General features: G+C 43.5%; 1 long non-coding RNA gene across 1 annotated transcript in view; it reads right to left on the bottom strand.

Annotated features, from left to right (window-relative positions):
* Positions 1-1594: 1594 nt before the first annotated feature.
* Positions 1595-19183, bottom strand: part of LOC141569335 (uncharacterized) — a 31967-nt gene continuing 14378 nt past the window's right edge. Inside the window, exons 3-4 of the long non-coding RNA XR_012492862.2 lie at positions 4293-4433; positions 1595-2079 (exon numbers count right to left, since the gene is read on the bottom strand). This is a non-coding gene — a long non-coding RNA (uncharacterized LOC141569335). The remainder of the gene's footprint in view (positions 2080-4292; positions 4434-19183) is intronic.

The following is a 19183-nucleotide window of genomic DNA, read 5'->3' as shown; positions in this document are numbered from 1 at the left end:
TGGCTCTCATGCTCTGCTAATTTCTCTTGATAGAGATGCCTGCCAGCCAGATTGTTAATCTCTGAGAAGATAGAAATAGCAGGGCTCATGGCTCTAACTCACATCCTCTCCTTTGCCTGAAGTCTTTCTCCACTGGCCAGAGTTTTAATTTCCTTCATTGCCTTGGCCGCCTGAAGCCTCACCCGAGGGTGATGGAACTTGGTCAGTATCAGAGTTCGGCTGGCAGGCTTTCCAGAGGACCTGATCTAGAGAAACACAGAAGAATATCTTATTATCTCCTTAAGAGGTACAGTCAGGATGTCATTGACCCACCTGGTTCCTTCAAGTCATGTGACCCCACCAAAGGAAGTCATGATTTAACCCCTCACCACAGTCTCCATCTGAAATACTTGCCCCCATTCCCATCATATCATCTACACAAAAGCTGCGTGCTTGCTAACTCCAGAGAGTAAATCTGCTCCACACACACTGCTACAAACTACTAGAAAAACCCCTCCTAGGGTTAAGCTAACCTTGCTCAAGGTTGAGTACCTGAAATGGTTTCCACAAAGCTTTATACAAATGCTGCTAATACATGAGAAGCAACTTATTCAGAGCTCCATTTGCTCCTCATAGCTTTCATTTATAAAAAGCTTTTACAAAGTGTTAATTTTTTGCATCAACTAGGCCAGACCACGTGCTTAGATATTGGGTCAAATGTTTCTGTGGAGGAGTTTTTGGGTGCGGTTAACATTTAAATTGGTGGATTTTGAGTAAATCATTTTACCCTTAATGATGTAGGTTGGCCTTAATCTGTTGAAGGCCTTAAAGATTACTTCCCCTGAGCAAGAAGGAATTCTGCTATGGCTCAAACGGCAACTCTTCCTTGAATCTCCAGCCTGCTGGCCTATCCCGTCAGATTCTGACTCACCAGACTTCCCCAATCATGTGAGTCAATTCCTTCAAATAAATCAAAGTCTCTCCCTCTATATATATATAGATATCTATAGATAGGTCTATAGATATCTATGTATATAATTTGTATTTACAATTTTGTCCTATGAGCAAGCAAAACCTAATTTAAAAAGTTTTTTTATCAACATCTTACCAAAGTCAAAACAAAGAAAAGCAGGCATTGAAAAAACTGGGGGGAGGCTGGTTAGCTCAGTTGGGTAGAGCACGGTGCGTTTAACAACAAGGTTGTCGGTTCGATCCCCACATGGGCCACTGTGAGCTGCGCCCTCCACAACTAGATTGAAACAACTGCTGGACTTGGAGCTGATGGGTCCTGGAAAAACACACTTAAATAAATAAATAAATACTTAAAAAGAAGAAAAAATATATTAAATGTTAACATTAAATGATAGACCTAGGGTTGATTTTTTTTCTGACATTTCTAAATGTTTAATGAGACTGTATTTTATAATGAACGCATTTAAGATTAATTTCTTAACAAGGTTTATGTTATGACAAAATAGAATTTTTAAGTAAAAACAAATTTCAAAGTAAAAACCAAAAAGCAGCAGTGTGCTTGCTATGGAAATGAGCTTCAGTTCAGATAACTCAAGCCTCTCTTTCAACCAGGTGAGGCCATGAAGACCCTCTGTCTCGCCATTGCTCAGGGATCCCTGAGAGGAGGGCTGCGTGTTTCCTCAGATTCAGATGTGACCAACAGTCTGAGGGCCAGCGACATACCGAGCTAGAGCTGGGTGCGTGCGTTTGCAGCTAGTTTTCATCTGATTCTCGCAATTCTTCTCCATGGAGAGGTAGGTTACTTAACAGATAAAGATACTGAGGCTTCAAGAAGTGATGTACAGATGGTCACTGACATCATTGTTTGACTTTACGATGGTGCAAAGCGATGCGCGTTCACTAGAGCCTGTACTTTGAGTTTTGAAGTTTGATCTTTTGGGGGGCTAGCAATAGGCAGTAAGATATTCTCTTGTGATGTTGGACAGCAGCCGTGAGCTGCAGCTCTCAGCCATGCTTTCACGATGGTAAATAACCCATATTCTCCAGTGTGCTGTTACCAGTGTTGTTTGGATATTGTGTTTCTTCATTCCGTCATGTTTACAATATGCCCATCTGTGGCTCCCGCTTCTGGTGAGAAGAAAAGAAAGGAAATTAGTATTTTGCTTAAGGACACACAGCTAGTTAAAGAGGCAGAGCCCTAGTCTCTTAACTGCAGCCCCAGTGCTTTTGCCTCTACATCGTAGCTGTCTTTCCCAGGATCCCAGGAGATACTGAAATGGGCAACGCCAAAAGTCTAGTTCATTCTAGATCAGCTTTTACATCAGCGTGGTGGGATGTAGAAAAATGCCTACGATCAAAATTTTTCATACCGTTTTCTGGGGCTTATCACCCCCACCTTAGCAAGTCTCCACGGACTCCACATTACAGTTTCCTACTCCAAACCAAGAGACAGGAAGACAAGGCCATTTCTCCCCTTGAACTTAACACAGGCAGCAGGCTCAGGCCTCAGCCCCTTCCTGGACTCCAGGGTGGGCCTCTCTCCTTTATTCTTCCTCTGCCATTCTTTTCACACCAAGGAATCAAACTTCTCACCTGCCCGCCATCAGAGGGGGAATGAAGTGAGGACATTCTGTTGAGGTGGAAAGGAGGTGGCAGGCACGGGGGTTGGGGATGACGGAGGAGGTAGCTTGGGGGAGGGGAGGAAAAGCTGCTGAGGGGATTAAAGGAATAAAAAGTAGCGGTTAGGAGCACAGACTCTCTGGAGCCAGATTATGTGGGTTCAAACCCAAGCTCAGCCTCTTACTGTTTCTGTGTAAATTTAGGTGAATTGCTTTGCCTGTCAGAATATCTGTCTCATAGGGTTGATGTGAAAATTAAATGAATTAATGCATGTGGAGTGTAAAGTGGGTGTACATACTGTGTTTGCTTTTATTATCCCCAAACTAGCTGTGTGACTTGGGTGATTCACTTCCTCTCTCTCTGACCTTCCGCTTTCACTTTCTCTTTTATAAAGTAAGGGGTTGGGATTAGGTGAGGCAAATTCCTTTCTCACTTCCAATTTCTAGGCTTCCGACCTCTTTTTAATCACTGGAACATACTCTCCAGTTCTACCATTTAAAGGATTACTTAGCATCTGCCATTATAACTGTCTTTGCACATTATAAATGTTTTGATTTTGAAGACTGTCCCGTTGACGTTCATATTCTCTGGGAAATCCTAAAAGCCAAAAAGAATGAAGGACCCTAACCGCTCAAAGGACCGTAGGCCCCCTGGAGGTGGGGTGGCAGAGGAGGATGGCTGCCCCACCCCCTACCATCTACAATTCCCACTCAGTTCCTCTGCAGTCCTACCAGCGACTTCTTTTGCAAAGACAGAACTACCTTCCTCCTGTGCTCAACTCCACGATATTGTTAAGTTACTACCTTATTTTTTCCTTTCACTTGCAGAGTTTAGGAAAGGATGGTCCACCCCAGCTCCCTACACTACCTGGCCACCAGGCCGTATCCCCATCCTCCCTGGCCTCTCTGAGGAGCTGACGAATTGACTCCTTTTCAGAATGCTCTCTCCGGTGAGGGTCAGTGCCTGGCTGCCACTCTTGTCTCTTCTTCGGCCTCCTTTTGACTTCCAAACACTCTAACTAGTCTTGCTGACCCTTGGCCGAGCTCAGGCCTAGGGGGTGTCAAGCTCAGGGAACCTCATCAGGGGACGTTTTGGTCTATCTGGGAAAAACCAAGATGCCTTGGGGAGTCTAACCCTCATAGTTTAGACATCAATACTCCATTTCAAGGGTGTGTGCCATTCTTTTACTTTCTCCTAAACTCTGTTTTCCACCCCCAAAGTGTCTCCTTCCCTAGCCTGCGTTTGAAACAAATGTTCAAGGAGCTGCCCCTGGCAGGCTCAAAACAAACAGCTGCCAGAGCTCCACCCCTCCCCCGTCACACTTGCTGCTGCTATTAGTAGAACGGGATCTATAGCCCCAAGCACTGGAGTCAAGTTGCAGATATTCAACTTGAGCTGACTGTTCTGCCTGGTTCTTTCTGGCCTGTGTTTTTGCTTAAAGGGAATCTGAAGCCCCGTGGATCCCCTCGCTCCATCCCCTGTTTTCTGTGTCTTTAAGGGCTCTGACAGCCAGCTGTGGCTGGCACATGCTCTGGGCCTGGTAGTCGCAGGGGAACTTGAAGTAGAGCAACAATTCGTCTACATTTTCAAAGCCAGGCTAGGCCAAGGCCTTTCAGGCATCCGTGTTCTTCCAAGGATGAGCCCCCTGTGTTCCTTAGACTGCATTTGTCAGCATGGAACCTAACTGGGGGCTTAACCCAAAAGAGGTTCATTTTTCTCACACAATAAGCAATCAGAGGTAGCTGCCAGCGTATAATCAATGTACCAAACTCCTTAAATGTTTTTGCTCCACCATCCTTCATAAGCGGCTCTTCTGGTGGTCTAAAGATGGCTTTTGCACCTCCCAGCATTATTTCTGTATTCTAGAAAAGAGAAAGGAATGAATGGTGAAGGGCAAAGGACCAAAGTGTCACTTACCAGCTCTGTTTGTCCCTTTACAAGCTCTCCTGCAAACCTCTGCTTGCATCTCATTGGTCAGCACCATGTCATCTGTACCCCCATGTGCAAAGGAGGCTGTGAGGGTTTTAACTGAGGGACTTTGACACCTAACACCAAGTCAGGGGTCTCTTAGGGGACATGTAATGTAGGTAGGTATGCCTGTCTGCCATAACTGGGACTCCTGCCACAGTACCCCAACCAAGTTCACAAATATTTCCAAGTCCCAACTCTACCTCTATAGACCACCTACGCTCTCTCTAAACTTGGAAAATGGAGCAAAGTGGTTAAGAGTCAAGACTCCAGAGTCAGAAACATATGTGTTCAAATCCCTGTTCTATACTCACTGGCTTTGTGGTCAAGTCACCCAGGGCCTCAGTTTTCCCACCTATAAAGTAGGGATAATAATCATTCCCATTTTTAGGGTAGTGGTCAGGATTTAATAAATATGTAGCCCATGGTACATAATAAGAACTCAACAAATATTAGCTATCGTTAGTCAATTGCTGTACAGATCATACTGGATCATATTCTAACACATCATTTAAACGATTGTGAGCCCTCTGAGCAAAGATGCTGCCTTCTCTTTTCCACCACTTTTAAGTATAAAAGCACTATTTTAACTAGACAAGTCATCCATACATTCACTTGCCTTGTAAGCATTTAAAACGTTACAGAGAAGGCTAACGGCCCCTTAGGCAACCACATTCCCTTCACCATCCCTTTTCCCAATCCCTTGGAATTGAGCATTAGTATCACTTTCTATTTTTCCTTTAGACCTTTTCCTATACGTTTCATATACGTATATGGACTCAGGGAAAATATGAAGTATTTAAAAAAACTTCACCTGTACCATATTGTATGGATTATCCTTCAACTTTATGTAATTTTTTCCAATATATTTTAGCAATCTATTCTTTTATTAGATGTAGTTTTCCCAAGTTGTCTTTTCTTCTTTTCCCAAATTGCTTCCTGGTATTTCCTAATATGGAAATATATTTACTTAGCTAACTCCCTATTCATTGACGCATAGATCATTTCCAACTTAGGCCACTGCAAGACAAGAATGCAAAGATTACCCTTATACAGATGCCTCTTTTGCACATGTAGTTACCATCAAGTGCAATTTCTGGGTTTTAGCATGTAAGCATTTTAAGTCTTCAAAAATATTGCCAAGTAACCCTTTCCTCCCCCACAGAGATAGCTGTATCTAAGAATGTATTTTATTTTATTTTATATTTTATTTTATTTATTTTTTTAACTCAGGTCTACTTTTGGGCCTAGCACAGCCTAAGCTAGATAAATGTTAAATTGCATGCCCCACCAATATTTTGTGTGAAGATGACATAGGGAATTTGCTACAGTCTGAGGACTCCTTAGACAATTTTCTGTGTTAGCCGATGCACTTAACGGACAGCATTTCCTATCTCTCTCTATTGTTACACTTTGGTCCTTTTCTACCCCTACAAACCAGGGAGAACAAACCCAACTCCTGCTTCTCGCAAGGTGCCCAGCCTGTATCAGGCTGAAATTCCTGCTTCCTCCCACACCGTGCCCGTTTTTAATTTTTCAGGGTTTTTGTGAAGATAAATGGGATAAGCTTTGTGAAAGCAGTATGAGTTCTTTTCAAGGCTAGAATGTATGTATGAACAACATGTCTCAAATTTTTTAGGGCAGATTGGTTTCTGTCTGATAAACTCTTATTTCTTATTATTCAAGTTTTTAAATATATAATACATTCACATGGCTAAACCTTCAAAAGTACAAAAAGGAACACACCCTTTCAGTCCCTGACTCCTCTATCCAAGCCCCCAGGGATCCACTTTAATTCATTTCTTGGATATCACTGAATGATTCTTTACTCAAATACTCGCATATGTAAAAATTCTGTTTTTCTACTATGTGGCTCCCCCACCCCCACTGTTCTTCACGTCATTTAATTTACCTTATATCTTGAAGATATTTCCATATGAGAACATAGAGGGCTTCCCAATGATTACTTTTGACTTTCTATTATAGAAGACTTTAAACTTAGCATATAGAAAATTTAACCTTTCTTACCTCCACCCAGTTTCAACAATTATTATGAATTTGCCAATTTTTAATCTATTCTTCCACTTTTAAATTTTTGTTGTAGTATTTGAAAGCAAATCTCTGCCAGCTTTCACATACATTTTTTTAATACAAGTTTCCATATACATTTTTCTTTATTATTTTTAATGGATATACAGGTACTCTGATATAAAGATATATACCATAATTTATTTTAACAGTCCTCCGTGGATGGATATTTAAGTTGTTTTCACAACATAATTTTCAATAAAAAGAGAATTGCTATATATGTGTATGTATAGATATATAGATACACACAAACATACATATATACACACAAATATACATATAAGTGGTATAATTATTTTTTAATTATTAAAAAACTTCATAAAAGTTAATTTCACTAATTAAAAATATAATCACTGCAGGACCTGAGCAGTAACCATGGAGGCTACACTCTGGGAAGCCAGGGGCAGTCCCTTTCTTCTGCTTTTCTCAAGTGGCTGTCGTACCTTTGATTTTAAGTACCTGCCTATACTAATACCCTTTCATATTTTGGTGAATCCTGTTTCTTTCATTTTTCTTTGCGAGGCCTTTCTCAACTTACCCAGATTTCTTCCAGAGTTTCTCAGTCTCAGCCTTATTGAGATATTGGGCTGGATACTATTTTTCCTTTGGGGCATTGTCCTGTGCATTGTAGGATGTTTACCATCAGCCCTGGTCTCTACCCACTAAATGCCAGCCAGTAGCCCACCCCACCCCCACGTCCCTTTTGATAATCAAAACTGTCTCCAGCCATTGCCAAATGTCTCCCCAGCTTGAGAACTATTGCTTCTGACTTACAGCAAAAGGAGGAAAAATGGACAAGATATCAATCGACAGACATAGAAACACCTCATAGCCTACTAACTAATATCCAAACAAGAAGAATGATTAGACTGAATTATGCTTCTGTTTCGTTGTCCTTTTCCAGAGCCAATTGTTTATTTAACCAACAAGTTCCAATTTACTAGTTTAAATAAGATTTGAGGATGGAAGTAGAAGCAGAAGGCTAATGAACGAATTCACTAATTCTTCTTTCCAGCCAGTGAACTTGGCTGATATTTCTTAGCAGTGACAGATCTCAAGTACTATTTATCTTTTTACCTCCGATAAGTCATATTTTGTGTATTTATTTTGTGACACAAGGCCTTGTTTTCCCTTAAATGTCTCAAAGTGAACTCTGAAATTAAAACAATTTTTATGTAACTTGAATTTTTATCCAAGTCTTGATTAATTTCTGTGTCAAAGTTCTGTGTTTCAGTCTCTGTTCCTCTTAGAATGTATGTTGATTTTAGAATTGGCCACTGACTTCAGATGAGAAAGTGGCAGAGGAGTCTGAAGGAGTCTCCTTTATCCTCCATTTTGCGAAACAATTTGTCTTCTCTGGAGAGGGGAGAATGGAACTGAGTTTTCCCAGCCTACAATGTTAACTAAATATGCTGTCAGATGCCCAGAAATCCTTCCTTACCAGCAAAGATCAATCCGTTTACTTGCTTACTCTTCTAAGAGGTTCCTTCACTTCCTAAGCAAAACTGATCTGTCTCATCCTCTGCTCCAACAGTGTTTTAAAACTCTTCCTGACATCATGGTGAAGTAGTGTCACATGTCCCCCTTTAACCTGCCCCCCCATTTGGCTGTGAGACCCTTAAGGACATGGACTCATTTGCGTGTATCCCTACAATCCCTAGTATTCATTATCTTACTTAGCTCATATTGGTTGCCAAATAAAATCGCAGTTTAGTTTGAATTGGTTAAATAACTTAACTCTTTCCTCTTGTCTGAGAAGCACTTATTGCTTATTTCATTTACAGTTTATGCCTCTGGAATGTTCCTTGTGTGCCCAGAGATCAATACTGCTGTGTTACATTCAGTGAAAGACGACTTTCACCTCCATCATCATCATCATCTCTCATGTGCCAGACGTTTTACCCATAATCTCACCTGATATTTTGCAGTTACATGGCAACTACATTGCAAATTACATTCTTATACCCACTTTTTCAGATGAGTTAGAGAGCTGAAGCTCAGAGAGGTTAAGAAACTTACCCAAAGTCACCCAGCTAATAAGTGGGCAAGCTAAGATACAAACTCAGATCTTTGGTTTCTAAATATCTGCTCTTTCCACAGTGTCATTCCACCGTGTGATAGAGGAGAGTTTCTGAGGAAGCTCCAATGTGGAGTAAAAGCTTTGGTCAAAGACATTCTTGTTTTCTTCCCTAGCAGGACATTCAAAACCTTGGTGGTCTCTTAGATTTCTCCTCCACAGGAGACAGCCCATTATGTGTTAGGGTTGGAAGGACATGGGTCTCCTGCCTGCAGAATTAGTTTGTTCACAGGCATGCAGGGATCCACTGAAAGGTCATGTGGTGTAGTACGTACCCTCTGGCATCTTCCAAACTCATTTCCTCCTGTCCTGTGGGTCAGAGCTCTGGCATTGTTCAAAAAGCGGTTTGGAAGGGAGCATCTGAGGCAAAGCTGGCGAGAGAAGTTAGGGTGGGGCAGACCCGAGAACATCAAAGCCTTCATGAGGCCTTGAGCAATTATTTTTATAGTTATTTTCACTCCTTTGCTCCTGGTCTATTTTCAATAAGGTGACTGTGTGAATTGTTCAAACGAAGACAATTGTGAGAAGAGGGTGCTGTTAATAATGACAATGGGATATCAGAGCTCTTCTGGGAAAGCCACATGCATGGTCTCCCTGTTTTGGAAGGCCTATTTCTATAACATTTCAGAAACCCAAAGGGAAACAACCCTGATACCCATAAACACAGTGAACACATCTGCTGGAAAACCTCAAAAGGCAGCAACCATGGAGGGGGCCTTTTCTGAGCTGCGTGACCTTGATGAAGCCACTCAAACCACCAAACTCGGTTTTCTCATGTGAGAAACAATGGTGCTTATCTCAAGGGGCTTACATGGAACAAATAAGACATACTATGTACCATGCCTCGTACATACTAGTCCCTTTGTCATCTGGGTTGGGAGCCCTGGTGGCTGGTTGGCGTGGTGAGGGGACCACTGGATATTTGGTACCAAGTTCAAGGGAATGCTGGAAGCCTTGAGAGAGGATCTGAGTTCCAGGTTCTTGTGTTTTGAGGATTCTTGGCGCACTCTAAGCTGATGGATGTGAAGGCCATTCACTTTTAGTGGTTAAGGAATATCCACCCACCAGCTGAGAATGAGGAGGGGCAAACAAAGAAAGAAAGGGCTGCAAAACACGCTTCTTATACTGCCCTGGAGATAGGACAGTGAAGGCCGGGGGTGGGGGCAGTGACACCATTGTACCCAGTGACAGTGTGTAGATAGTCTGGGAGGTAATCTTGGTTGCTGTGTTTGCACATTCCACCAGAATAATAAAATCTGAAGGAAAGAGCTGAGATCCTAAGCTGAGGGCTGGAAAAGGCCTCAATTTTGACCTTTTACCTATTTTCTTAGCCCTGGCAATAGGCTGCAATTTCCTGATTAGACACTGATACTTCAGGCATCCAAGCTCAGGGAGCATTTTCAAGACTAGTCTGAATTTAGGAGAAGCTGTTTGGTTCAGGGTTCCCTGTTAAGATGACCTCCACCTTAGGCTTTCTCGTTTTGAGGGAAGGCCAACTTCCCTGACATGTGCCATTTTGCTTAGAAGATAAGACTGTTGAGCCTTTGCTTGTTCGGTCAGTCCTGACTTCATTAGTTATGCTGGAACAGCCAGAAGATGGGCAATGTGACGTCTGTACCCGGAGACTAAGCTGAGAACACCAAGTAAACAATAGTCACGAATTCCATCTAAAGGGACCAGGCCACCACTGACTCAGATTCCAGGCTTTAGAACAGCCTAGCACACAGCTGGGCCTGGGCTGGTGCCCAGGGGCAGGGAGATTGTGTCGCACTCTCCTCTCTTCCCTACCTTTGAGCCCCGTCTCAAGGCCTGGCGTTGTGTCTCTAGGCTCCTCTGCTGTTCCGGTGGGATGAGGAGCAATGTGCTGAAATGCTAGAAGGCACACGGCTGGGGCGCTATTTCTGGCTGGGGCTGAACTCAGCAGTCCTAGAAAGAATGTTTCTGACACAGCTTGTCTTCCGAAAATCCATGAGGCTTAGGGACAAACTCTGCCTGGCTGTGCTCGGTACTCATGTACACACTAGGCTTGCAGCTCTTGGCATCGAGAGGGGCCAGAGAGGGAGCGTGATGCAGGTGGTGACCCAGCACCCAAGGAGCTCCCAAGAGGCTGGCTCCGAGCAAACCACACCCTTGGCTGTTTCATTTATTTATTCATTCATGCATTTTATTAAGCAGATACATCTGTCAGGCATTGTTCCAGGCACTTGATATACATAAGAGAACAAAACAGACTTAACATTCCTGCTTTCATGGATTTTATATCCTAGTAACGGGAAGGTAGACAATACCTAAGCATAATAAATAAGCAAAATGCTTAGTGTTAGAAGATGTTGAATGCTACGGAAAGAAAAAAACACAGAGAAAAGGAGATCAGGAGTGTCGGAGGGGAGTGTGCCCTGTTAGACAAGGTGGTCAGACTAGATGTCACTGAGAAGGAGATTTCAAAGCCTAGTAGGAAGAGGTGAACTTAGCTCGTATCTGAGGGAACAGTGACCAAGGTAGAGAAAACTGCTAGAGCAAAGGCGTAGAGCTGGGCAGATGTCTTGCATGTTCCAGGAGCAGCAAGGGAGTCAGTGTAGCGGGAGCAGAGGGAGCAAAGAGGAGAATGGTAGAGGGGGTCAGAGAAGTGGTGGTATGGGGGAGACACCGGTCCTCCTGGGCCTTGTCAGCCATTGTGAAAACCTTGAGCTGGACTGAAACGGGAAGTCATTTCAGGGTTTTTGACATGGTTCAAAAGCATCACTCTGGAACAACGGCAGCAGCAGTGGTGGCAGCGCAGAGTTTGGATATCTCTGAATCTCCACGTAACAAGAGAGAAACTAGAATTAAAACTAGACATGCTTGGAAGACATTTATCTTAAAATAGGTGACAAGGTATTCTCACAGACCCCAGAATGAAAGTGGACAGAAGCAAGTCATCAAAAGCCACAAGAACTACATGGCATCAGCTCAAACCCCCAGGCCTCTCTGGAGAGCCCCCGTCCAGCTCCTTCCTTCTGGATGGCATTCCATGGCCCAGTTTGTTTCCAGTTTCTACCAATCCTGTGTTCTATTTTCTTAAGCCCCTGTTTTCTGCTAGTATGGATGATGAAATGGAACCAATAATGTTGGTAATGGTTTCGGAGCTGTTTAGACACAAGAACACATACATTTTCACAAATGCTCTTTAAGCCATGACTTAGAGATGTAAATCATCATGGAAACACCTGGCACTCAGCAGAAGCAGTGAGACCACTTTTCCAGTGCAGGAAGCTCAATTCTCTGCCAAACCAAGACCCTCCAGCCTTGCCCGAAGAATGAGCGCATGACGGATGCTCTGCAGGCAGCAGCAGTATCTGCTCCCATCCCACCCTTAGCCAGACCCTGTCTGTTTCTCTTAGCCTTAGTCCATTGAGCTGTTATTTTCTTATGGAGTCACTGAGCATGAAAAAGTAGCATGGATTGATGGAGAAAGGGGCCCTGAGTCTCACTTCTGAAGGATTTTTCAGGATGGAGGCTCACAGTCTTTTGTTCTGAGGTCTGGGGAGTGTGGTCGCTGTTTTTCAGGGCCAATTTGGGCCCAGGGCTAAGTCACTGGTGAGTGAGAAGAATTCACTGCCTCGTGTCATCTCTGCAGCACCCCACAGGGAAGGGATAGCAGGAGCATTTGGTGATGGGAAAATTGCCTGTGTTCTCCTCCACCCCCTCTTTAGTACCCAGCCTTGGTTCTCTTAGTCACACAGTGCACGGAGCTGGGCTCCTCAGGGCCCATCGTCCTGGACACACCCTCCAGGCAATGGGAAAGAGGTGTGTCCAGCCAGGGGACAGGTGGACACTTGCATTCCAGCTCCAGCCTTACACTCTGCAAACAATCAACATTCAGTTCCCAGAAGTCATCTTTGGCCTCTGGAACAAAAAAAAAACCACACAGGAGAAAATGGTGTTAGAGTATTTGTCCTCTGAAGGAGACAACATTTGTGTGGGTGAAGATTTTCAGGGATGGTATGTCCTTGCCTTCGGTGGATTCTGTGGATTCCCAAGAGGCGGGCATGGGACTTGTGAGCACGAATTCTTTTACATTATAGGGCTTTTATTTTGAGATTTATTTGGGCCCTCCGAGTATCCCTAAACCTGGAATTGTATGAAAACGTGATGACTATGTATTTTTTTTTGTCTGGAGAGTTTGGCTATAATGTCTTTTGTTGTTGTTTTTTGTTTTTAAATCAGATTCTGTATGTGTGTGTGCATCAAACCAAAAAGTTGTTCATAAAAACGACACTGTCCTTTCGCTGTCCCTTTTATTATCCCTACATGGTAAAGCATGTTCTTTTCACTTTCTCCTACTTTCTCTCATAATTTTCTAACCATTAAAAAATCCTGATAAAAAACACTAACAAATATTTATCCAGGGATTTAGAGTATCAAAACTCTCGATGTCCTTTCAAAGCCTTCACAGACACACTGTGAGGTTAAGTACTGTGGCCACTGCATCCTACAGAGGAGGAAACTGAGGCTCAGAGAGGCATGTAAATGACTCAAGGTTTCAACTCAGGTCTTCCTCACTCCGAAGGTAACTAACTCCGCTCTCACTCCACACAGAGCTGAACTCTACACAGACCTGCAATAGTACAACTTGAGGCCACTCCATTTGCACCCAGACACCAAGAAATTGGGTGTGCACAGAAAAAGTTTCGCTAAAGCAACTGATAGTTAGTTTTTGGTGAGAAAGAATGATTCACTTCATTTGTAGACAACTTGCCTTCGTACATCTTCCTAAGGGGTGTGTGTGTGTGTGTGTGTGTGTGTGTGTGGAGGAGGGGGTGGGGCACAAGGAGGCTGCTTTTATAGAAGTGATTGAAGGGCTACGGTGGAAAAATGTTCTTACAAAGGAAAATATTCCCTTTCCATCAGTTCTCAGGAATGTCTCCTACCACAGCCAGTCTCCTACTTTTCATCTCTGAAGGCTCCTGACTGAAAGGAGGTTTGCAGTGGAGTTCAGACAGCTGCCCACTCACATTTTTCTAGCCCACAGGCTATTTCTCTACTCGATAAACATTGTCCAATGTCACCGCTTTGCTCTCTTGTGTGCCTGTAACAATACCCTGAACACATATCTTCCACAGTTCAGGAGTTCACATTTTTATTAAGTTCCCCATTTGCCACCTGTGTCCTTTTTGGACTGGCTCAACATTTCCTGGCTGTGGAGATCAGGCTGCCATGGAGAACAGGGAATGGTGCCATACCGATTTCAAGCTTAGTGTTCCATATTGTTGTTCTCTTTCATCTGGATCTCTAACCCCTAGGAATCCTGCCACATCGTGTGCCCGCTCATAGTCCCCTGGGGCCACAGCAACTTCTAGGCACAGGTAGACCCAGGGTCCCTAGGACGACATGGGAGGGAAATGAGGGCGAGCCAGATACCCCAGCCTTGCCTCCTTCGTTCCTGTCCCTGGACTTGGAGACCGCTGTACAAACATGCGGAATCTGTCTTGTTATATAAGTTCCCTGGTGCCTGAGCTGGGTGACTCAGCATGAGGTGGTGCCCTGCTCTTTCCCAGCCTGGGGCAGCGTGCTAGCCAACACCAGGTCAGCGGCAAACTGAGATGGAAAACAAGGCCTGCTAATGGGGTCCAGCTGAGCAGCCTTCGTTCCCCATGGTGTCCCGTAAGGCCAGGAAGTCCATGGGAACCATCCAAGGGCTGTTGTGAACTAACCCATGGGTGGGATTCTTCGGCGCCCTGCTCACTTCCTGTTACCTCTTCTCACTTTTGGCTGAGGATCTCAGAAAGTTCACATTTGGTTCTCCTTTGCCCTGGGGCTGCCACTTTCTGGCTCCCTGTAATGAACTGAATGTTTCTGTTTGCCCCCTACTCTGAAATTAATATGGTGAAGCCCTAATCCCACAAGTGATGGTGTTAGGCGGTGGGGCCCTTGGAAGGTTTAGATGAGGTCATTCATGAAGGTAGAGAGTCTATGACGGGACTAGTGCCCTTATAAGAAAAGGAAGAGACCAAAGTCTCCTCTTCTCTGCCATGTGAGGAGGCAGCAAGAAGGCAGCCATCTGCATGCCACGAAAAGGGCCCTCACCAGGATCCCACCATTCTGGCACCCTGATCTCAGAATTCTAGCCTCCAGAACTGTGAGAAAATAAATTTCTGTTGTTTAAACCACAAAATCTGATATTTTGTCAAAGCAGCCCAAACAGACTAAGTCAGTTCCACTGACCTGAGAGTCTTCACCTCTGGGTTCTAGAAAGGCTCAGGCAGGAAGCGATGATGGTGCAGGAGGATGTGCCCTGGGTCAACTCAACCTGGACCCAAACTCCGTCTCTCCTCTGTGCCAGGTCCCAAGCGTGGAGTAGGACATCGTTTGGGAACACTGGTCACAGAGAGAACCCACTTTGCCTGATCTTCGTCCTGTGTCTGGCTCTCCCTCATTGCCCTCCCATGAGGGCATATCATTGAGTTGTTTTTTTGTTTTTTCCTTTTCAGGACAAGGACAGGTGTTGGCATCCTGCTAACTAATGGACTAAGACCCAGAGACCTCAGATTCTAGTACAGGTTTTGCCACTAACCACGCGTCAAGGGTTAGGCAGGCCACTTTTTCCCTTTGTGTCCCAGAGACTCATCTAAGTGACACCTGCCTTAGAATTCTTATTCATGAGTAAAAATTATGTGGCTCTTTCCAGTGGTGGGAGATGGTGGTAAATAAGACAACTCTGATCCTTGCCCTAATGGAGACTGCATTCTAGAATGAGACAATTAACACAGAAACAGGTAAATAAGATAACTATTGATGGTGACAAGCGCTCTGAGGGAGATAAATGAAATGATGAAATAGAGACTAACTTGGAGGACGTGATATTTATTTAAAAGCCTCCACTGATAAGCTGAGAAGGAGCCAGTCCTGTCAACCAGGGAAGAGCTTTCCTGGCAGAGTTATACGCTAACAAAAGTAAGAATGTTTTGAAAGTATATAGTGCAACACAGATATCAAGTTCAATGTGAGTTAACGCACCTTCATTCTCTGTGACTTTGCCCCACGTTCCTTGATCAGAACCTAGAGCTGGCACCACTGTCGAGGGGTGGGACAATTTGTGACACAGGAGGCCAAACTGGGGCTTCGGGTGGGAGGGTGTGGTGGAAAGATGCATGGGCTAAGAGTTCTGATCTTCTTGAGGACACGACAACCCAATCTATACTGAGCGACCCTTCTCTTCCCCGCCTTGTGTCCCCAAATGCTTCCAGTTTTTGTCATCCTCCTTTCAACATTCACCTTGCATTTCTGGAGCACCTGTTAAGAGCCGGGGATCCTCCCTCAGGAACTCAGGAAGTAACAGCCGCTCCTCCTTGCCCCAGGCCTCTTGGAGGCCACTTTTCCCAGCCTGCCCATGTTTGGGTGCATGGTGGCTACAATCCATTTTGTTTGTTATTTTGCTGTGCAGCTAAATCCCATTGGGCAGTCAGTGGGACTCTAAGTATGCTGTGTTTGTAAACTGATGTCATTCACCACCCCTATGGGCCATCTAGGGGCTGGAATGTTTCAGTAGGCATGTCCTCTCTCTGGACAAATATCCAGAGGCATGTGGAGGGGTCAGGCAGCCCATCTCCCTCAGGGCGTCCTATTAGCAAAGTTCATGACTGACCAATGGAGCAAACCTCAGATCTGTGGGCACAGTGGGGCTCACTGCTTCAGATTCCCTCTGGGCATGTTTCCTTAGAGGAGGAATGCAGCATCAGGGTTTTCACCTGCTAAGCCGGGGGACTGATCTGCAGTTTTGTGATTGTTACTTATGCCCTTTGCCCTCTAACATTCTCTAGCTGTGTGACTTTAGGGGAGCAGGGCAAACTTCCACGGGCATCAGAATTCTCTAAGAGCTTGCGACAGAGTAGATTCTTGGACCTGCTGAATCCGTAGCTAGCTCACTCAGGAGAGGGGCAGGAATCTGAGTTTTTAACAGGCATTGAAAAGTGGTTCTGACTGCATGCCAACTACAGTTAGGGAAACATGGCTATTTAAGGTGGTTACCAGCAAAGGGTGATCCAGTTAATTTCTCCCTTAAAGGACGATGGATTCCTTAGTGAGCCTGTATCCAGGCTGCCAGACAGGCTTCTGGAGGTGGCACTCCTCAGAGGTAGTCCCAACCCTTCACGTGGTGCCGGGGTCCAGAGCGCGTGCTCAGTGATGCTGGTTGGATGACTGAAGGGCCAAGTGACTTGGAAATATGGGGAGGGCAATTGGGTAAACTGTTCATTACGAGTTTGTGCCACTAGCATGCAAATTCTAGAAAAGTAGGGGCTGTATTCTTAATTATTCCCAGGGTCTGATACACCCTGAAAATGCTGAATGAAGTAATGACACCACCTACTTCTCTGTCTCCCCTGGGTGAGAGAAAATCTGAAAGCCCATTGAGGTAGACTGACCCTGTCTGAAGGAATTCCCTGTTTTACCAAATATCTGATTCAAACTGCCTGCCATAGAATCAGTACTGTATGAAAACCGAAGTCAGGTTAGGACATCAAGGTAGTTTTGATACCCAGTGACGTGGCAAATACATCAACTGGGCACAATAAAGTGAGTCACACAATTTCTATTGTAGTGAGAAAGGATGTAGTCATTTATTTCCTTTCTTACCCTTAGACACCAGGGCCAGAACAGCTAGGCCGTTAGGAAAATTTACTAAATAACCACCTTCACTAAAAACAAAGAAATAGCAAATGAAGTCGATAGTGGAAAACCATTTTACACCCACCAGATGGGCAAAAATTAAAAAGTCTGACAATAGTAAGTGTTGAGAAAGATGTGATACAATATAAACTCTAGTCAAGTGCTTGTTCAACCACTTTGGAAAAAGAGGGGACATCCTCAAGCACTAGAGCTAATCAATTCTTGCACATATACAACAAAAGACCTATGTACGAATGCTCATGGCAGCATTGTTTTATGTGGCGAAAAGATGAAACAAACAACCCAAACGTACACCAATGGTAGAAGAATAAAGAAACCACTAAGCAGATACAATGGCAAGCTATACAGCAGTGGAATTCAATGAACTATAATTGTACATCAACACAGATGAAATTCAAGAATATATTGATTGAAGAAAAAAACAAATTATAGAAGAATATATACGTTATGATTTCCCTTATTTATTTAAAGAGCAATAACAGTACAATCAGAGCAGGGTATAAAATTTAGGTAAAACTTTGTTTTATAATCTTCATGGATTCTTTCCTAGGAATTCCCTTCCCCTAATTTAAGAGCTTCTCATTCTTTCCTCAAGATAAAACTTAAGTCACTTCCTCTTCAGTGTCTTGCCCAATGGCTCCAGGTAAAGTTACTGCTCCAATTACTGACATATCTTTCCTTCACCCACATAACTATCACAGCACTTGTCATGCCATATTGCAGATTTTGGCAATGTGTCCAAGCCAGTGCGTGCTGGTAAAGGGTTACTAACTGGCTCTCCCTGGGAAAGAAAAGGCTAGAGCTCTATCTATAAATTTTACTAATATAAAGGATGATAGTACAAAATTTATAAATAATAATATAATATACAATCTCCTTATGTGCACTCTACATAGCCAGATTGATTCCCATGAAATGTTTTCATTGATTTTCTGCAAAACCTTGAATTCATAGCCAGTCTTACATTAATAAATAAGAACAAGTAAAACGATAAAGACCTATTGGAACTTCATTTGTTGGCCATGACTTTGCTGAAATGGGTAACAGCTTTTGAGTACTGAAAGAATACTTCCTCAATTTTCTGTGCTGTTTACAATGTAGTAGCTATAGACATGACACACTTTGAGTTTTTATTTGCATTATGAACATTTTTCCCATTGCTTGAGTCTGACAGTCAACAAAACAATAAACCAAGCACTAATTCATAGTGTTTGCCAATTTCCATGGTGTAAATTCTTCTACCATGGAAAATTCCAGGTTTTGATGTGATATCACTCAATGAGGAGTTGGAAAGAGATGTACATAGCATAGTATTATAGTTTTTTGTTTTCTTTTTTACCGTATAGATGCAATACACATAAGTAATCACAAGAGCATAGATAATATTAATAAAATGTAGTAAATAGTAAAATGAAGTGATAAGTAATTAGGAAGCAATGAGTATCACTTTAGTTTGTAATATAATTTACTTAATTGTAAGTTTATGTAATTTTAAAATTAATGGCTGTATTTAACAATTGCCTCTTAAAATTCCTGAAAATGCAGTGACCAGCATTTGTACAGCTTTTGTCTGTCCAAGTCAGCTCCCGCACACATCACTGCAGGTCTCCTAACTGAAACGTAACTCTTCTGTGATAGGGCCATGCCTTATTAGTGTGGTCTCCCAGCAACTATCCTAGTCCATGGAACATGAGAGGTACCTTGATAAAGGTTGGTCAAGTGAATGAATGAATCATATGTTACAGGCATTTTGCAAACGTGCTGGGGTTGTAAGTGGGCTGGTTCTGATCACACAGCATCTAGGACTTCTGG

This window comes from Rhinolophus sinicus, chromosome 11 (assembly GCF_057876585.1).
Source record: "Rhinolophus sinicus isolate RSI-liver-muscle chromosome 11, RSI-T2T, whole genome shotgun sequence".
Lineage (NCBI taxonomy): Eukaryota > Metazoa > Chordata > Mammalia > Chiroptera > Rhinolophidae > Rhinolophus > Rhinolophus sinicus.
This window is presented reverse-complemented; position numbering and strand designations above follow the sequence as displayed.